At 35.5% G+C, this 18605-nt stretch overlaps 1 protein-coding gene and 1 long non-coding RNA gene across 17 annotated transcripts in view; one reads left to right on the forward strand and one right to left on the reverse strand.

Annotated features, from left to right (window-relative positions):
* Positions 1 to 18605, reverse strand: part of LOC105487786 (protocadherin 7) — a 427259-nt gene that overhangs the window by 289806 nt on the left and 118848 nt on the right. The window lies entirely within an intron of this gene.
* LOC112427718 (uncharacterized) overlaps positions 3388 to 18605 on the forward strand; it is a 28751-nt gene continuing 13533 nt past the window's right edge. For 2 of the 3 annotated variants that reach the window (XR_003019432.2, XR_011621395.1), the window contains exon 1: positions 3437 to 3545. This is a non-coding gene — a long non-coding RNA (uncharacterized lncRNA). Of the gene's footprint in view, positions 3546 to 18605 lie in introns of all 3 variants that reach the window. The other variant, XR_011621396.1, reaches the window with a different exon arrangement.

Raw genomic sequence — 18605 nt, forward strand, 5'->3', positions numbered from 1 at the left:
TAGGCCTACCTCTGAATATAATTACAGTGATAAATTTACTTAATTATTTGCCCTGGTTAGAAAAATAAATTTATACCCTACAAAGAAAAACTTATGCTAGCAAAACAAAATAAACAAAAGCAACAAAAAAGACATAGCAAGTTGGAAATAAAACAGAAAAAAATATTTGCAAAATATCACGGTGAATATCCAAATAGATAAAGAGATTTTACAAATCAGTAAGGATGGAAAGAAGAAACAATATGGTTGTCCCAACAAATGAGAACAAAAGACATGAAAAGGTAATTTAAAGGCTTCTGCTGAGTTAGTGATAAAAAAAAAAAGAGACTTCTCAATGAATATTAGAATGGGCAGAATATAAAAAGATTGGCAAAAGTCTGTATTAGCCTTGATATAAGGAATGGCAACTTTCAGCATTACTGGTAATGTATGGCTGTATGAATCAATGTAGGCAAAAGTTCATATGTATATCAATAAATAAATTTTGCACAGAGATATAATTGGATATAAATTTGCCAAAATATTAACTATATGTTTGAGTGGTTGGTATAGTTTCTGTTTATTTTTAGTCTTTACTTAAGTCTGTATTATTTTAAACTTGTGCACAAAGCATGTATAATTTTTCAAAAGCAATACTACTACTTTTCCAGTGAACTGCATTGTTTATGTGAAGAGTTCAGTTAAAGACAGAAGACTGGGATCTGTGCTTTGATTAAACATAAACAAACGAGAAATGATCCAGAACAAAAGAGGCTAATATAAATTACCTGTTTTTAGGGTCTCAAAATACAGTTTTAACAAAAATAGAACTGGTGCAAAAGGTCAGGATGGGGTACAGGAAAACACACTTAATGAACTGTCAGGATACTCATAATAGACCTTGTTGTGTTGATGATCCTTGGGAGGACAACCTGAGTTTCAATTCTCTCATCCCTAAAATGAAGAGTCTGGTCTCCAATTCCAACATGCCAAGAACTAAGATCCTCAGAACACACCTATGCACAACCCAGACAAGCTTTACTTACACAAACAGGTCTTGTAAGATTTGCAGGAAGTTCTGCAGACAGACGTAAATTGAAATTATAATGGAAAACAGCCCCACATTAAAAGTTAACTTGCTGATACCACATCCTTTATAAAGGTTAAGGGGCTGTGGTCTTTAACAAATAAGATGCTCCAAGTGAGGGGAGTTAACATCCCTATGTCACCCTCAATAATAATGTTAATGACTTGATGAAAACAGCATCCAGACAGTCTAAAATGGTTAGGTTTCTACAGCATTGCTGATGTGACGCAGACAGCGAAATTAGATTTCTAAAATATGCCTATTAAATGAAAGGCATTCAGAAAACACACCCCAAAAGAGAAGTCACTGTAAAAGGTAGCAAGGTTGCCATGAGATTCAAACAAGAGTGGAAAAGAAGTTGTGTTTTGACAGTGGGTTTGAAAAGGTTTCATTCAAATATCACCATTAACCTTGTTTTCTAATTTCAGAATGTATTTAATTACATCTCTATTTCAACCTCCACGTTGACTCACCACCACTACCACTGTTCTCTCATAACTGAAATGCCTGACAAAGTAGAGTCATTTGAAGATTAAAGAAAAAAGCTTCCCAAATTACTTGAAGGGTTCGGTGTACAATTTCACAATCAGGTTTCAGAAAGTAAATCTATATTTCTTTTTGACATTAAAAATGTGAATTTTGAAAGTCAATAAATTCATATTTTTAGTTGGCTGCAAATATGCACACCTCTGTTTGCAATCTTATGTGAATAAGTTTTAGTTCTGGCTTACACTAGTTTAAAGCATGCATATATATATATATATTTTTTTTTTTTCTGATATCTGTATAGTAAATACTTACAAAATTACTTACAATTCACTTCACAGTTATATTTCCCTAAGCATGAATAGAATACCTATACACATATGTATCAAATTGTGATTCTGTATTTTATAAATAGAAAAATTTGTGATCAAGCTTTTATACTGGTATATGACAACTGCAGAATACAGATTCCATTTTTAATATCTGACTTCTAAGCTTTTGTAACATCCTATAATCTTGAATTATTTAAGAAGCTCAAAGTTTAATCTGCATTTCTTCTTTTACCTACTAAATTCTCAGTCTAAAAGGAAAAGAGAACATATTCTATTATGAAAAGTTAGTTCCAGCAATATCAAGGATTAATATGACTCCAGTATACACATGGTGGGAGAAGAATTTGTCTCTCCGATCAGAAGCAAAATGTAAATACTCCAAAGGATTACTATAAAAATAGTGACTTAGCACAAGATAGAAAAAGAGAGTGCTTTAAATCTTGTAGAATTACTTTTTTTTTTTTGTAATCTGTTAATTCTTCTTGGCATAACCTCTCAGATGAACTAAATTTAGGTATAAGGGTGAGAAACAGTTTGTTTAAAACTGACATAGAACTCACTGTATTTTCTAAAAATGTCCTCATTCCATCAAAAGTAAGAAAATGGGTTCAAGGGAAAAAATCAAGAGGGTTAAGTTCTTACTTGGTACTTCAATAAAATTACTTGTCACTGCATTCAGGTGATGATTACCCAGATGGTGCCCCTTACATTAACAATGCCGACAGATACATTTTACTGATGGCAATGGCCATCCGGCAGATTAAAGCACAGTGTAGATTTAATCTCCCCAATGACTTGATAGCCTCAAATGAAGGATTCTCAAATTTCATGGTTCTGACCTATTCAGGGTGAGTAAGTGTATAATAAATTACCTGTCCCCTAGCTTTGTAACAAGAAAAAGAACAGAATTGCCCTATTCCTGTGCTAACTCCAATGTATTACTATGTATTACTAAGTTTACCAACATAGTCTGCATGCTACAGAGCAAAAGATCATCCTCGTTAACAGATTTCAGGAAATTAACTTGCATTGATATATGATCCTGTTTGATGCCAATAGAGTAATGTGGTAGCAGCAGGTTACAGAGAAGCCAGATTTCAAGAGAGGCTCATTTGACTGGTGATTAAGGATAACTTCCAATAAAAGTGATTTCTCATCAGGGAGGAAGGATGAGTTTGCCGCAAACTGCAACAGTGACAACTGGCCAGCTATTGTTAATCACAATCACACCAAGTGTACACGTCACAGTCACATCAGATGATCTGGGGAATGGGGCAATGAGCAACTGATGTCTTAGAAAAGGACCAGAATGAACAAACACAATAAAGGAAGAAGCATCAGGTCTACCTAGATGTTCTGTTCTGATCGTGACAAATCAAGCATCTTTACAAAGGTTTCATTTATATTGTGCTTTCCCTAACTCAGGATGATTAAATTAGAATCACCGTTATCCAGCAATAGTGCTGCCAATGCATAGACACTTCACCAATGTGCGGCTTCCTGTCCTTGTCAGCAGCCCCAGAAATACCACAGCAGCAGATTTTGTGAACACTGAAAATTAGCAATGAGCCTTCTGGCTTCAGAAGGCAAATGCTTTCCTCCTGTCTCTAAGCAGAAGAAAAGAAGCTTGAGCCAAGGTAATTGCTAGATCATAATTTTAGGTGAGTCACTTAACTCAGAACTGTACAGCTCCTGATCAGTAAGGGATAAATATTGATACCTGTTTTACCTGAAAATAGTTTTTCTTTTGAGAAAATTTATACAAATTATATAGAATGTAAATTTTACTTCTTGAACACTCCTAGGAAATGTATTATTGCGACCATTCCACTACCCACAATCCTCCTCTTCCACTTTTCCAAGTCCTTCAAACTAATATCCATGGTAACCAACAACAACTGTAAAAATTCCGACTCTTGGATGACACTTATAAAAAATATACATGTCACTGATAGTTTTGTTTTGGCTGCAAACAATTTTAAACCATTTTTTCATATCATAGTTATTTCTGCTTATCCCCCAAAGACCATCCCTCGAGGACATTCTGTCTCTGAAATAGTGTTTTTTGCCTTTAAAAAAGTAGTAGGAAGATCCAACCAGATCATTTTAGAGCTTAATAAGACTACTATAAATCCTCATATATTTAAGTTGAAATATGATACGGGAGGAATAAGTAACCACAAAAAAACCCCCACACAGTTAGGGACTGGTAAGCCTAGTGAGTAGTAACCCAGTTCTCTAAATTCTTAAATCAGTATTATCTGGAGACACTTTTGATTTTCATAGTTGTCAATGATGAAAGAAAGTGAGTTACTACTGGCATCTAGTATGTGGGACCAGGGATGTTACATCCCACAATGCACAGGAAAGCCCCTAAGAATTAGATAGTCCAAAACATCCATAGTGCCAAGGTTGAGAGGCTGTGATGTAGCCTATGAGGTGGGGGAAACTGAGATTTCTTTAAATAGAAGATTTTCTTTTCAATGGAACGTCTAATCAAGTTTGAATTGTATCTTGAAATGTCAAAGTTGGTGTGTTAATAATGGTTTTCCTTTCAAATTTCCATTCTCTGCCCAAATATACCATGAAACAGAATATTTCCAATTCTGCATAGAACTGGTATTTACTATCATCACATTTCATTTTACCTTGAAATGTTAATTGCCATACAGCAGGGCTGCATGGTTGATTTAAATTTACATTTGCTTTTAAATTTGATTAAGCTAGTCTCTTAGGAGCTCATTCTTCCATATCTACTCAGAGGGAAAATAGACTTTGGAGTACACAATGGCTTAAAAAAAAAAAAAAATCCTGGCTGATGTGGTAGTTACATTTTTACATCTAAAGTGACTTTTAACTTTAAGCAGAAAAAAAGGGATGCTAATAGAAGACTAAAATATATCACATTTACACTTGACTTCTGTCCTGAAAATCTTAGGCATGCTGTGACAGAGCAATAAACACAAGAGAACACATAGCTTCAAATAATTTCCAATATTCCAGAAAATATGCCACCTCTTAGTGATACCCTAACATGTTTGATTAAAAATAAAAATAAATATGCAAAACTTGAATGAATTCTCTGAGAATCTAATAGGGTTGCTACATAAAAACACTGACGATGTCTAGCTTCTGGCTCAACTTAAAACCTTGCATTCCCAAATTCTCCTGGTGAGCATTGCCGAATACAGGCCAGAGGCCCATTGTTAAGAAGAGTCTTGTGGCTACACCTAGAAGACTTGATAAATAGTAAATGGAAGAGAAATAGCATTTCCTAAATCCCTAATACTCACCGCACACTTTCCTAGACATTTAATTCCTTATATCCTGGAAACAGAATGGGAGATTGGTAGCACCTTTTAGAGAATAGATTAACACTAGGTAAAGTTAGTTTCCCGCAAGGTCACACAGTTAACAGGGATGGGATGGATCAGGATTCAGATTTATGTCTCTCTGACTCCAGAGGCCTAGTTTTTTCTTTTAGAAATTCTTCCGCATTTCTCACTTTCTAAGCCAGAAATGGCAAATACTGGCAAGCACCCATCCGCCTCACATTCCAAAGCAGGTGTCTGTAATCAATCATGTCACTTTCTCAATAGCATGGATCTACCATAAAGCCCTTCTCCAGGTAGCAACTCCAGAAAGCCATTACCAACGAATCTTTATGAAGCAGCAGGTAGAATGAAACCCATTTGCCATCTCTGATAAACACCAAGAGCACAGACAAGGAATCCTCTGCTGTTCAGTGAAGCTGAATCAAATTCTCAAACAGAGTCTTCTTCTTCTTCTTTTTTTTTTTTTTTTTCTCATGCCTGATAGACCTGAGTTTGAGTTCTGGTTCTGACAGCTTCACATCAATTTCTACCAATTGCTTAACCCTAACCCCCATCTCATCTGAGGCCAATATAGCTGGAATTCTGTCAGGAAAGTATTGAAATTTGGAGGGCACAATATTATTAAATAAGAGTCTCATACACAAAGTTTTAAAGTCCTTCCTCCTTCAGGGATTTTTCAGAAGGACCATTATGATTCAATAATGAACGTCAAGTAGGGCCATTTGATTTCATCACCAAGAGATTTTCTACGCTGCCACCATTTTGGTTAACATATTAATAACTCGAGACTACTTCAAGTAGTCTCAAGAGATAGTTTAGGATTCTGGCTGATTAGATGAAACAGTATTGCTGAAGGACACATTATCCTCTGACATATCTGAAGCCATTAATTGCCTGGGATACTATCTTAGATCTAGAATAATTATTTCCCTATCCTCTAATCCCCCACTGCCTTTTGTTTTCTTGACTTAGACACATTGCTAAATCCTATACTACATGAATCTGTGTATATCTACATATAAACAAAGGGCCTTCATTGAATCCAATGTGTTTCTGTAGCTTGGTAACTAGTGCTTTAGCATGATATTCTATATTTTGTCACAGTCTCTTAAATATGAAACATTAAAATGGTACAAAAACACTGAGATTGCTAGACATTAATAGAAGTGCTTACATTACAATACTTTTTAGATAAGAAAACACTGTTTTTAGGTGTTTTGTTGAAGTGAATAACATAAAATAGCATAGAGCATTAAATGGTACCTTCCACATATTTTATCTATTGCTTTCCATTGAAAAATCTCTTTTCCTAAGTTATAACTAGTGTTATCTTTGAAAAAAGCCACTGAGTTTCATTACTTCTATGTAGCCATGATATGTGAGTTGATTTTTGTGTGTATATGTGCATTAGGTTTTAGGAGTAAATGAATGTAAATTATCATTTCTAGCTAAACATATCCCAATGCTGATGCATATGATATCACTTTCCATCGAGTTTACCACTCAACAATATATTTTCAAGAAAAAATAATGATAACCATTACTTAAAGAAGTAATGGTTACTTCTTTTTTACTACACTCAGTAATGGTTACTACCTTTAGACCCTGCTTTCCTTTAGACCCTGAAGCTGAGAGGCTGAGAAAGTAAATGTGTGTGTGTGTGTGTGTGTGTGTGTGTGTGTGTACATGCATTTGTGTTGAGGCATCACACAAATGCTAAAAACAAATGTCATTAGAGGGATGCATTTCAGTTTGGGTATAATGAGATACATTTGGGCCTGGAAATTACACTTCCCTACTTTTGAATCTAGTTTCTCCAGTTACTAAATATGTGATCTTGGGAAAAATTATAAGTTAAGTGCTAGAGTCAGAATCTCAACCAAGGTTTACCAGGCTCCCAAATCTGTATTTTTCATATAACGTGACATAAGACATCCTCTGGTCGAGAATATTCATTTAATATCACTGAAGAAAAGAGTGTTTATGGTTTTCTGACTTTAAGAGTGTTTATGGTTTTAGACTCAGTTTCTTAGGATGAAGAGAAGGTAGAATAAGAAGTCTATTAATGCCATTTCCAAAAGGCATCTTTCACATACATGATCTAATTTTGGTCATACAGTTACAAATGAAGCAACTGAAGCTCAAAGATGTTAAATAGTTTGTCCAATCATTTAGTCTTCATTAATTTACCTTCAGGTAAGATGAAGCCCATTTGCCTTTCCTGCTTGACACTAAAGTCAGGTTTATAGACTTTAAATGTATTCAGGGTAAGTCACTTAAGTTCTCTGGAGGTCTTTTTTTTTTTTTTCATATATAATATGAGATGAAACCAAATTATCCCTAAAGCTATTTCTAGCACAAATAGTCTATGGCTTGATCAGAGGAATGAAGAGAAGAGCAGTTATTAAAATTGAAGGTAGAGGGAGGGGAAAATCAATATGAAAGCTGACTCAGTGCTTAGCCATCAAGTTGCAGCTTAAAAGCCCATTCTCCTTTATTCCATGAAGACTGAGCACAGTCATTGCGATACACTAAAACCTTGCCCCTCAACCACAAATAATAAGTACATACATCAAGAATACGGTCCAGTTGAACTCTTCACAAAAAGTGTAATTTAATTGTACTTGTAATAAAACACAAATACATAAGAGACAGTAGCTGGTCTCTGTGGAGATAGACAGTTTTGAGCTACATGAAGACGGAGGCAAGAAAAGAGATAGAGGATCTAGAAGAAAAAGGTTAGCCAAAGGAAACAGAACAGACTGGTTCTTTTGCAGAATAAAGAAAATTATGCTATAGGCAAAGTAATGTTATAAACAAAGATTGGGGTCCTGACAGAATTTCAGCTTTCAAGAGAATAATTTTGACCTGAAGCTAGAAAGTATAGACCTAAGTCCCAGACTAACACAGATATGTCTCTACTCACAGAGAATGGGAGAACCCATTCTGCCTTGAATTCCAGGAATAGAAATTAAAGAAATATCAGAGAAGAAAAGAGACCTCAAGGGATTTCAAGCTTGAGAAGGAAGAGACCAATGTGAGGGTCTCAGTGGAAGAAAATGATCAATGCTGTAAATTTAGTGACTAGATCTCTCATAACAAGCAGCAGGTTTGTATTTTACACACAAAGACGATAAGATCCAAAAAGGTAAAATAAACTAACAAAATTATATAGCTCATTACTTTGGAATAAGCAGAAGCTACATATTCACAATAACCTAACTCATCGACACATACAGGCATGCACATATGCATATTGTCACACGTATTTTTCATATTTAACATCGCTGAAGATCTGTCCTATGATACAGTGGAAAATCGGAGGGAAGAAGACTGAAAGTAATATGAAATGGGCAAAGGCCCTGAAAGGTCAGTCTGCCTATTCTGAGAATCAGTAAACACATGTTGTGATCTTACAGGTAGTATGCTGTTAGCTGTGGAAGCTGTCTCAACTTTAAGGTAGTTGAGTTAACATGTTTTCTCACTATGAGTCTATGATTTCCCTAAGAATGGTTTTTGGAGGGGAGAGGGAGGTCAGTCTTCTCTTATACACAAGTCCATGACTACCAAAAGGCCAAGTTTTATCCAACAGTATGCTCTCTTGGATGGCAGTTTTCCATACTGACATTTAAATCATAAAAATAGGCATACCTATGCTATTTTTCTCCACTGACAAACCACAAATAAGGGAACGTGTTTAGCTAGAATGGAATGTTAAAGGCCAATAAGTGTTACTAACAAGGAAAAAATATTGAAGCATCTTCATGTTTAAATCTATAAAGAACTGAGCATGATTTTTCTAAAGGGTTCAACCTCAATACTGTGCTTTTCCATTTTATAATTAGTAATAAGAATAGGTCTTGAGGAAAGAAAATAGTATTTCCAAAGCCCCATCGTCGGGGCCAGTTTATCACCTAGCTAGGATAGTACAATTTTAATTGCATACTTAGGTCATTGGCTGTAAGTGCTGATAAGCTGTTACCATGAAACATCCTAAAATCAATAAAGAAAATGTTAGAAGAAGAGGAGAGTTGTAAATGGAAATGTTAAGAGATTCTTAACTATGCTGTCTTAAATGCTACTGTTGGAATACAAACTGAACTTTAAGCATGATTTAGCAGGACTATGAAAAGAAAGACCTCTGAACCACAGCACTTATTTTCAATTGTACTGAAAGCTAGCAGTCTTGTGTTTATGCCAGACTAATGTAGTCAAGAGTAAAAGTATTCATTTAGGCACAGAGCCCTCATTGCATCTGTCCTCATCCGAGAAATTAAAACTAAATGAAAAAGGAAGGAATGCTCTTTGCTATAGAAAACTTTTCAAATACTCAAAATCACTGGTTAGTATGCCACACTGTATGCCAGCACTGTGGTAAATACACATTAAAATTGTAATTATGCAGAGAATCACCTGATGACATATTACCTCAACTATTTTTGTTTTCCTACCGAAATACCTAGTTGTTTACACAGAGTACTTTAAATTTTAAAATATAGTTTTGTTTGCTACCTAGTCAAAGTTTAGCTACATGCAAAGTTTTAGGCTCTAGCAAAGATTTCGGATTGCCGATGTTATCCTCATTAAAACTATTTCAGAAACAAGTTAGTCCAGAGAAGGGAATGTAATTGTACAACTGCATTAACTCGTGCTTATAGTGTATACAAATAATGTATTTATATGGATAATCCATTTATGTAAATAATCCAATCCATCTTCATATCATTAAAGACAGAGCAGGCATATATCAAGACAATTCATTAAATATATATTAATAGTTGCAAAATAAAAAAGTTTACACTTTTCTCTTGAAAATCATTTTATAGTAACATTTAGTGTTAACTCTAAACCTTAGGTTCACACTGATATATTACTAGGTTTAGAGATTCAACAGTAGTACCAATATGAACAAAGTAATAAAGGAAGAGTGCTAGAGAGGAAAGAGCAAGGAAATAAGATAAAATTGAAAAGCTTGTGGTAAAATGTATAATGTGGTTCTCGAAAATGAAATAAAAATCATACTGCAATTTATTTATAACACTTTACATTATTAAAATCCACTATAAAATTAACTTAAAATTATGATTTCAGCAAACATCAACTAAAAATTTCTATCATTCTTTTTTTTAAAAAAAAAGTTTCACTAAACTATTTTAGTATGAAAAAATTCCATGTTCACTTGGTTGGCTGAAGAATTAATAATTTAACTGTATACTATTCACACTGCATCGTGCCTTTGTCTATGTGAAGGCAAACAAACATTTTGGCAAGTCAGACATTAATGCATGTGGATGTGGGCAACAGTTCCTTCACAGGACAGCTGGGTGAGTCCTGCAAAGACGTTTCAGCCAAATGTTTATTCTAAAGCCTTCTGGTGTGAAGCACAAAGGGAGGCCTGCAACACAACTAGTTTGAATTAGCCCCTAATGCAAAATGCTAACACTACTCATAATGGATTCTCACTCACACATTCCTTGAGCTACAGGGTGTAAATCTGCATCTGTCTTGTGTCAATCTACCACATAAAAAAGAGGTAAAAGCACAAAATCTGACAGTAGCATTATACATTATGAATAAAGTTAAAACATTTTTTTAAAACACATTCTTTTTTTTTTTTTTTTACTTATTTATTTATTTATTGACAAGATCTCACTCTGTTGCCCAGGCCGGAGTACAGTGGTATGATCACAGCTCACTGCATCCTTGACCTCCTGGGCTCAAGTGCTCCTCCCACCTCAGCCTCCCAAGTAGCTGGAACTCCATGAACATGACACCATGCCCAGCAAATTTTTAACTTTTTGTAGAAATGAGGTCTTGCCATATTGCCCAGGCTGGTCTCAAACTTCTGGCCTCAAGCAATCCTTCTGTCTTGGCCTTCCAAAAGGCTGAGATTACAGTCATGAGCCACTGCCCCTGGCTGCATCCTGTCTGCTAAAAGCCTGATTTCTACACATAGAACTGGGAGGCTAAACACACCTGCACATATGCATAACATATTTTGAACAACAATAAAATGTAACTGCATATTTACCTTAGAAACAATAGTTCTCAACAGGCAATTCTCTTCAGGTGACATTTGACAATGTCTGGAAATACTTTTGATACTCACAACTTGGGTGGCACTCTTGGAATCTAATAAGCAGACACTAAGGATGCTGTTAAATATTTTATCCTGCACAGGACAGGTACCCACAAGTAATAATTGTCTTAGTCCATGTCGTGTTACTATAACATAATACCACAGACCAGGCAGTTTATTTAAAAAAAAAAAAAAACATTTCACAGTTCTGGAGTCTGGGAAGTGTAACATCAAGGTACCAGCATCTGGTGAGGGCCTTTTTGCTGTGTCTTCCCATGAAAGGAAGAAGAAGTGTAAAACAACACAAGAGAGGGGGAGCTAGGAGGCCAAATTCATCCTTTTATCAGAAATCCACAGTTATAATAACTTATCCACTGCCTCCTGTGATAACAACATGAATTCATTCATGAGGGCAATGCCCTCCTGACCTAATCACCTGTTAAAGGTCTCAACTATCAACACTGTTGCATTGAACTTTGGGGACACATTCAAACCATAGCAAGAATTGTCTGATCCAAAATGTCAATAGTGCCAACATTGAGAAACCTTGGTATAGATATATTCAGACCATGTTTTAGTTATAGCCATCACTATAAGTAAAATTTTAATGTATGTAAATAGTACAGCTGCTCATTAGACTAACATTTAAAAAATAATTCCAAGATGAAAATTCAATTTCAAAAATTGAACATTTCTTAAGCACTTTTTACATAGTATTGAGTTAATCAATTTCTAGTTTCACAGTATTCAAGTAAGAATAGAGAGGCCAAGTGTGGTGGTTTACACCTGTAATTGCAACACTTTGGGAGGCGGCTGCAGGAGGATCACTTGAGGTCAGAAGTTCAAAACCTGCCTGGGCAACGTAATGTTACTCTGTTTCTAAAAGTTTTCAAAATCAGCCTGGTGGCACACACTTGTAGTCTCAGCTACTTGGGAGACTAAGGAGTGAGGATGGCTTGAAACCAGGAGTTTGAGTTTGTAGTGAGCTGTGACTGCACCACTGCACACTCCAGCCTGGATGACAGAAGTAGACTTTGTCTTTAAAAAAAAAAGAGAGAGAGAATAGATAGTAAACCATCCACTTTTCCATTGCGTTGTAACTTTACACCAAGTTTACACCAACTTAAAAACGTGTTTTTAAGTTTCAAGCACACCACAGTGTAAGTGGTATAATTCCATAACAAATTCACATATTTAAATGTATTATAAGCTTGGATTGGTTTTACTAGAACTGTAACTTCAACTCCACAAGTTACAATATATAAATGCATACTAAGCAAATTTCATACAGATTTTCCAAGTTATGCTTCCATATCAAAATAAACATCTCACACTAACATTAGAAATAAGTGTAAAAGACAGTATTTCCATCAAATACGACATCTGAAAAGGCTAAAACCTCCTGTTAAAAATACCAATGTCCTTTTAATGTGTTTCACCTTTTGAAACCACTGTGTAATAAGACCCTCAAATTAAGTAGATTGCATTTTAGCTTAGATAAACTAATAGCACAATTAGAGCACCACATAATTCACCATTACTGCTCCAAAGGAAATCACTTAAGTATTTAAGCTCTTTAGAATAACATCACTGATAAAGGAATGACAAACCTCCCCTGAAGATTAGTGATTTGGGTGTCAGTGGAAAGGGAAAGAAGGAAAAGAAAACCAAAACCAAAACAAAATTCCCTCCTCATTCAAAGATGCCCTTTTGATGGACAAAATCATACACAGATTTTCAAGGACATCTGGTATATTGCTCACCTCTGTCCCCCTCAAAATGTAGAAAAGAGATGGCATGGCTAGTCCGCCTGATTTTAACCATGTGGAATATAATTAGAAGGGTTAAACCTTAGTGATCACATACGTTAATTTGCTTTCTTTCCAATAAGGTCTACCACCATCCCTCAAGTTTATTTCATTAATATGCAGATTGCAGTATGCTCAAATTCTTTTTGAAACAAAGATGGCTATATCTACAGCAAAACATATGTATGTATGTAAATAATGCGGTTTGTGTGAATAATTGATTTGGAGGTGGAGATTTATGATTACTTCTTCTTTTTTTTTTTGAGACAGAGTTTTGCTCTTGTTGCCCAGGCTGGAGTGCAATGGCGTGATCTCAGCTCACTGCAACTTCCACCTCCCGGGTTCAAGTGAGTCTCCTGCCTCAGCCTCCTAGTAGCTGGGATTACAGGCATGTGCCACCACGCCTGGCTAATTTTGTATTTTTAGTAGAGAAGGAGTTTCTCCATGTTGGTCAGGCTGGTCTCGAACTCCCGACCTCAGGAGATCCACCTGCCTTGGCCTCCCAAAGTGCTGGGAATACACGTGTGAGCCACCGCGCCCGGTCGATTACTTCTTTCCATAACTGTTCTCTAACCACCTTAACTCTGAACATACCTTAGAAATGACTGTAAAAACTGTTCCTTGAAAAAGCCAGAAAAGCTCCAAGTATGAAAAAGAAAGCAGGCAACAACAGTATGTGGAAGTCGATACTAACTTAGAATCCACAGAGTTCATAGAGGATCGATGTAAAAAGCAAATATCTGAAAAGCTAATTTTTCCGGTAATTATAGCTAAGTATACAAGAACAAAACAAATTGCTGATTATACTGTTTGTTATTTCCACAGTGACAATTTTGCAATGATAAGATGAGTTTTTATTTGTTTGTTTAGTAACATTACATGACACAGGAAAACTCTTAGTTTGGGATCGTATTGTTGATGCTTACTTCCTATGTATTTATTTAATAGGAGTTAATAGAAACATCTGCATGCCACATACAAGAACATAGTGTCGGCGAAGCATCCACAGGTAGCAGGTAGAAATAACCTCAAAATAAGCCATTTATGTAAATAAACTGACATTCTCAACTTTTCAGCTAAGAAACTCCCTGGACACTGAAAACAAGAGAACCATACGGTGCAAGTAATTTTCAACAGGAAACAGAATTTGATTGTCAAGATCATGTATTTGCTCCTCGTTACTATGCCTTTTTTTTTTTTTTTTTTTTTTTTTTTTTCAACCAGTGACATCCACAGAGAAATCACCACTGTGGATGTATTCCTGAGGTTTTGAAATAATTTTAAATGCCTAGGCACAGTGAAGTAGTTTCTGTCTGTAGGAGAAAGTGCAGTCTATGTAAACTTAAATGGATTTTCATACTGGTAAGAAGAGGCCATCCAAATCTTGATGAAAAAGTAAATCGCAATCTCAACCCAAATGTACCACACACAAAAAAATCTAGATAGTGCAAGAGCAAGTTTGTTATTTAAACGTGTTAAAATTAGTTCAGATAGATGTTTGGTTTTTTGTTTGCTTTATGTCTAATAGCACACACACTGACAAAGTAAAGACAGAAATCGGAAAATGTGACAGTATTTGCTAATAATCGCTACATCGTCAACTGGAAACATTATGTCTATTTTATTTAAAGTTCTATATTCCAGGTCCGGCGGAGTGGCTCATGCCTGTAATCCCAGCACTTTGGGAGGCCAAGGTGGGCAGATTACTTGAGGTCTGGAGTTCGAGATTAGCCTGACCAACATGGCGAAATCCTGTCTCTACTAATAACTAAAAAATTAGCAGGGCACACTACTGTAGTCACAGCTACTCCAGAGGCCGAGGCAGGAGAATCGCTTGAGCCTGGGAGGCAGAGATTGCAGTGAGCCGAGATTGCACCACTGCACTCCACCCTGGGCAACAGAGTGAGACTCTGCCTGTAAATAAATAAATAAAGTTCTATATTCAAAAGACAGAATGTGAAGAAGTAAATGTCCAAGAAAAAGATGAGTAGAAATAAGATATAATATATAGCTCAACTGACACTTATAAATTGTTCCCTAACTATACTCAAATTAAAAAAAAAATCATGTTTATTCAATAACATTGAGGCCATATGCCAGTAGTAATTGCTAGGGTTGCAGTATTGCATAAGACAGACACTATGTCTTCTCTTATAGAATTTAAGCAGGGGTTGATAGAAAACAATAGAATAAGTAGGCAAATATCAGAGAGTAGTAAGAACTACTATGAACAAAATAAAACAAAGTGCTATAAAAATTACTGCAGGTACTCTATCCAATGTACCCCTGCTTCTGTCCCTCTCATGGTTCCTCCTCCACATAACCTTCACAGTGGTCTGCTATACTGTAAATCTTATCTTGTGGCTTCCCTGCTAAAGTTCTTTTAATGTCTCCTACAGAATATAAGCATACCTATGGTGTTCCGGATCCTTCACAACCTGCCTTCCCCACCTGTTCACATTCCAACCTCATCTTCCACACTAAGTGTAACCATATCACATCATGTATACCTTTCATCATTAATTCACACACTCATCCAATTCATCCACTCACTGAATACAGTATTCATTGAGATACCTATATGTGCTGGGGATATTATAATGAATATAAGTATTTGTGGCCACTTCCACTATAAGAACTTAAAATCTGGTGTAGAAGACAGATACTAATCCAATTCCATGAAGAGACTGCCAATTTCAAATGTGAAAAGTGTTTCTAAAGAGAAGATGATATCAATAAAATTCATAAAAAGATATGAACCCCAGAGAAAATGATGACTGGGCATTTATTCAAATTTATCTTACTATGTTCCAGTGATGTATTTCTATGCATTCAATTAATTTGCCTGCTCCTTAATAAGTTATTTCTGAGTGTCCAACCCCATAGACAGAGCATCATATAAAATATTACAAGTAATAAAGAAATTGTTTCCAATAAATTTATACCTCTTCCTACCATATTATAGATAGCTGAAATTGTTACTAAAAGCAGAGGCAAAAGATTTGAGCCCAGATTTTATTAATGTCAAGTGTGTTTTCCAGGTCAGATTCTCCTCTCTCGCATCCTCATACCCAACTCAGGTGACCATGAAAGACAAAAGCCTTTGTCTTTCTTCCTTCCACTTTCTCTGAAATTATGTTCTCAGACTCTACATTCTTAAAAAGCATATAATATTAACCTGCTGACACCTCTTCTAGTGGTAAGGGTCTTAAATGTATAGATCAGAGGATTTTCTGTCTCAGTGGACAACTCAGGAGAATATTAAATTTTATTTTCAGTTTTTAGGGTGTTAACATCCCCTTTGTAAGTACACTATCCTCAGATATTAGCCAAGATGCACTGGAAATTGTAAGGAGACAAAGATAAGTCAGAGTTAGATAACCCCGACCTTGCCCAGCATAGTACTTGTTTATATCCTTATATTCTAGGGTATATGTGTTATTTTACATTTTCATATATGCAGGGGGGTTACTCCAAACCCACATTTACAGGGCAAACATTCAAGCTACCACCTATTTTCATCTATTTGTGCTTAATGCTTAAGGCTGAAAATGTTTCAAAGAGATCACAAAATCACATCACATCAGAAAAACAAGTTTCTTAGAATGTCTGGAGGGTAATGCTTTAGATAGATTAAACCAAAACATCATATCAAGGAAGTTGCTGGACTGCAAAACATAATGTTCTTTTTAACTAAAAAGATAGAGCACAGAACTGCAGAACAAGAATGACAGAGATATTTAATTTTTTAATGTCTAAACAATTTAGTTCCTTGAACTCATTATATCAAGATGAAATTTGAGAAATCATTTCCCCTATAAAAACCTCTGGAAAAATATATTACTAGGAAGCAAATTGTGAAGTCTTAAGGTAAAATACATGACTTTTTTTCATTGTCTTTCTTTGTGACTATCTTAATCTAAGATTATTATCTTGAAGAGAACCAAATTATACTGAAAAATGAAGGTTTCTGTCTTCAATTTAATTCTGTTTCTTTTACGGAGCCCATTAGAACGATGAAAAAGTATTTTTAGGCAGGTGTGGTGCTTCGATGTATATTTTTTAGTTGTCATTTAAAATGCTTTCGCAAAAGAATCTGAATTCCCAAAAACTGGGTCCTTATGCATGGCAGTTTTTCCCTGAATATGAGAAAGCAAACTCTTGGTTTTGCAGAAGAAAAAAAAAAGGGCCAAAGAAATTATATGAGAGCAACTGTATGTCCTTTTACAGCTAGAAGTTGGCTTTACACATTCCACGACTCATAAATAAACAGAAGAGTTCTGTGAACTATATGCAGATGGCTGGGTCTACACTGGGAGGCTTTTGTAATGACTTTGGTTTGCTTCCCTGTTTTGCCATCTCTTAAAATATCTGTAAAAAAAAAATTTTGTTCTGCTCCTCAGAAATAGGACAAGTAGAATCCTGTAACTTGAGAATTTGCCCTCTGCATGGTTGGGGCTTTATAAAGCTTGAAGAAATCCATTTTTTTTCTCATTATTGTTTCAATAAAAATATATGCCCCCACAACTGACATAAAAATGCTTTATGTTTTAAATGTTTATTGTTTTATTTTTAAAGGATAATACAATAACGGAAGTACGAGATAGATGAAGTTGCAAGGTGGTCAAGGGAAGTAATAAGGCAAAGAGGGGGAAAAATCCCACAAACCACATAAAGGAAGAGATGAGATCAGCCACTTAAGTAAGCGAGTTTAAGGTTACCACACTGGCACTGAGCTACGGCATTCCTGCCAAGTCCAAATGAGAAAAGAAGTGGAAAGAATAAGGACATCCGACAGAGCAAGGCAGGGAGACAAGGCACCAAAGTCAAGTGGAAATGCTAAGACAGCAGTTTTGTGTCTTTTTTTTTTTTTTTTTCCTACCTGATTACAGCACAGAAATCCTAGCAGGCAGATAAGGATATTAGATTTAAAAAAAAAAAGAAAAGAATTGAAAAGAAATGCATACGAATATTTGTTATCATTTCAATGGTAAAAATATTTTGTTCAACTACGCCTACTCCTCCAAACACCTACATACCCATACACACACACACACACACACACACACACACACACATTCATCATTATTACTACTGCAGCACTAATCATTTGCTTAGCTAATCATAAAGCCTCTTTCTCAACAGCAAAAGCCTAAGGGCTTTGGCAATGTAAAAAGTATTGGCGTTTCTCTGATGTATATTCAAAAACCCATATTACAATTCTTAATTTAGCATGCATGAGTCAGCAACAGATATACTGTATCTTTAAAAAGACATGAAGGTTTCCAGTCAAGCCTTTTAAAGCTTTACAAATAACATTTCAAGAGGGTTGAGAATGTAGACTAAGATAGCAGATGGCTTTTAGTACAATACTGCTCCAGGATCCTTTGATTTTATTACTTTTGCTTTTGATGGTGCTCTTTTCTGGTTTGTTTTGATGACTTTGTGGCCTAATGGACTGAAATCAGACAGTGAAGCTGAAAACTCTTAAGTCCTAAT

Source organism: Macaca nemestrina, chromosome 3 (genome assembly GCF_043159975.1).
Source record: "Macaca nemestrina isolate mMacNem1 chromosome 3, mMacNem.hap1, whole genome shotgun sequence".
Taxonomy (NCBI): Eukaryota; Metazoa; Chordata; class Mammalia; order Primates; family Cercopithecidae; genus Macaca; species Macaca nemestrina.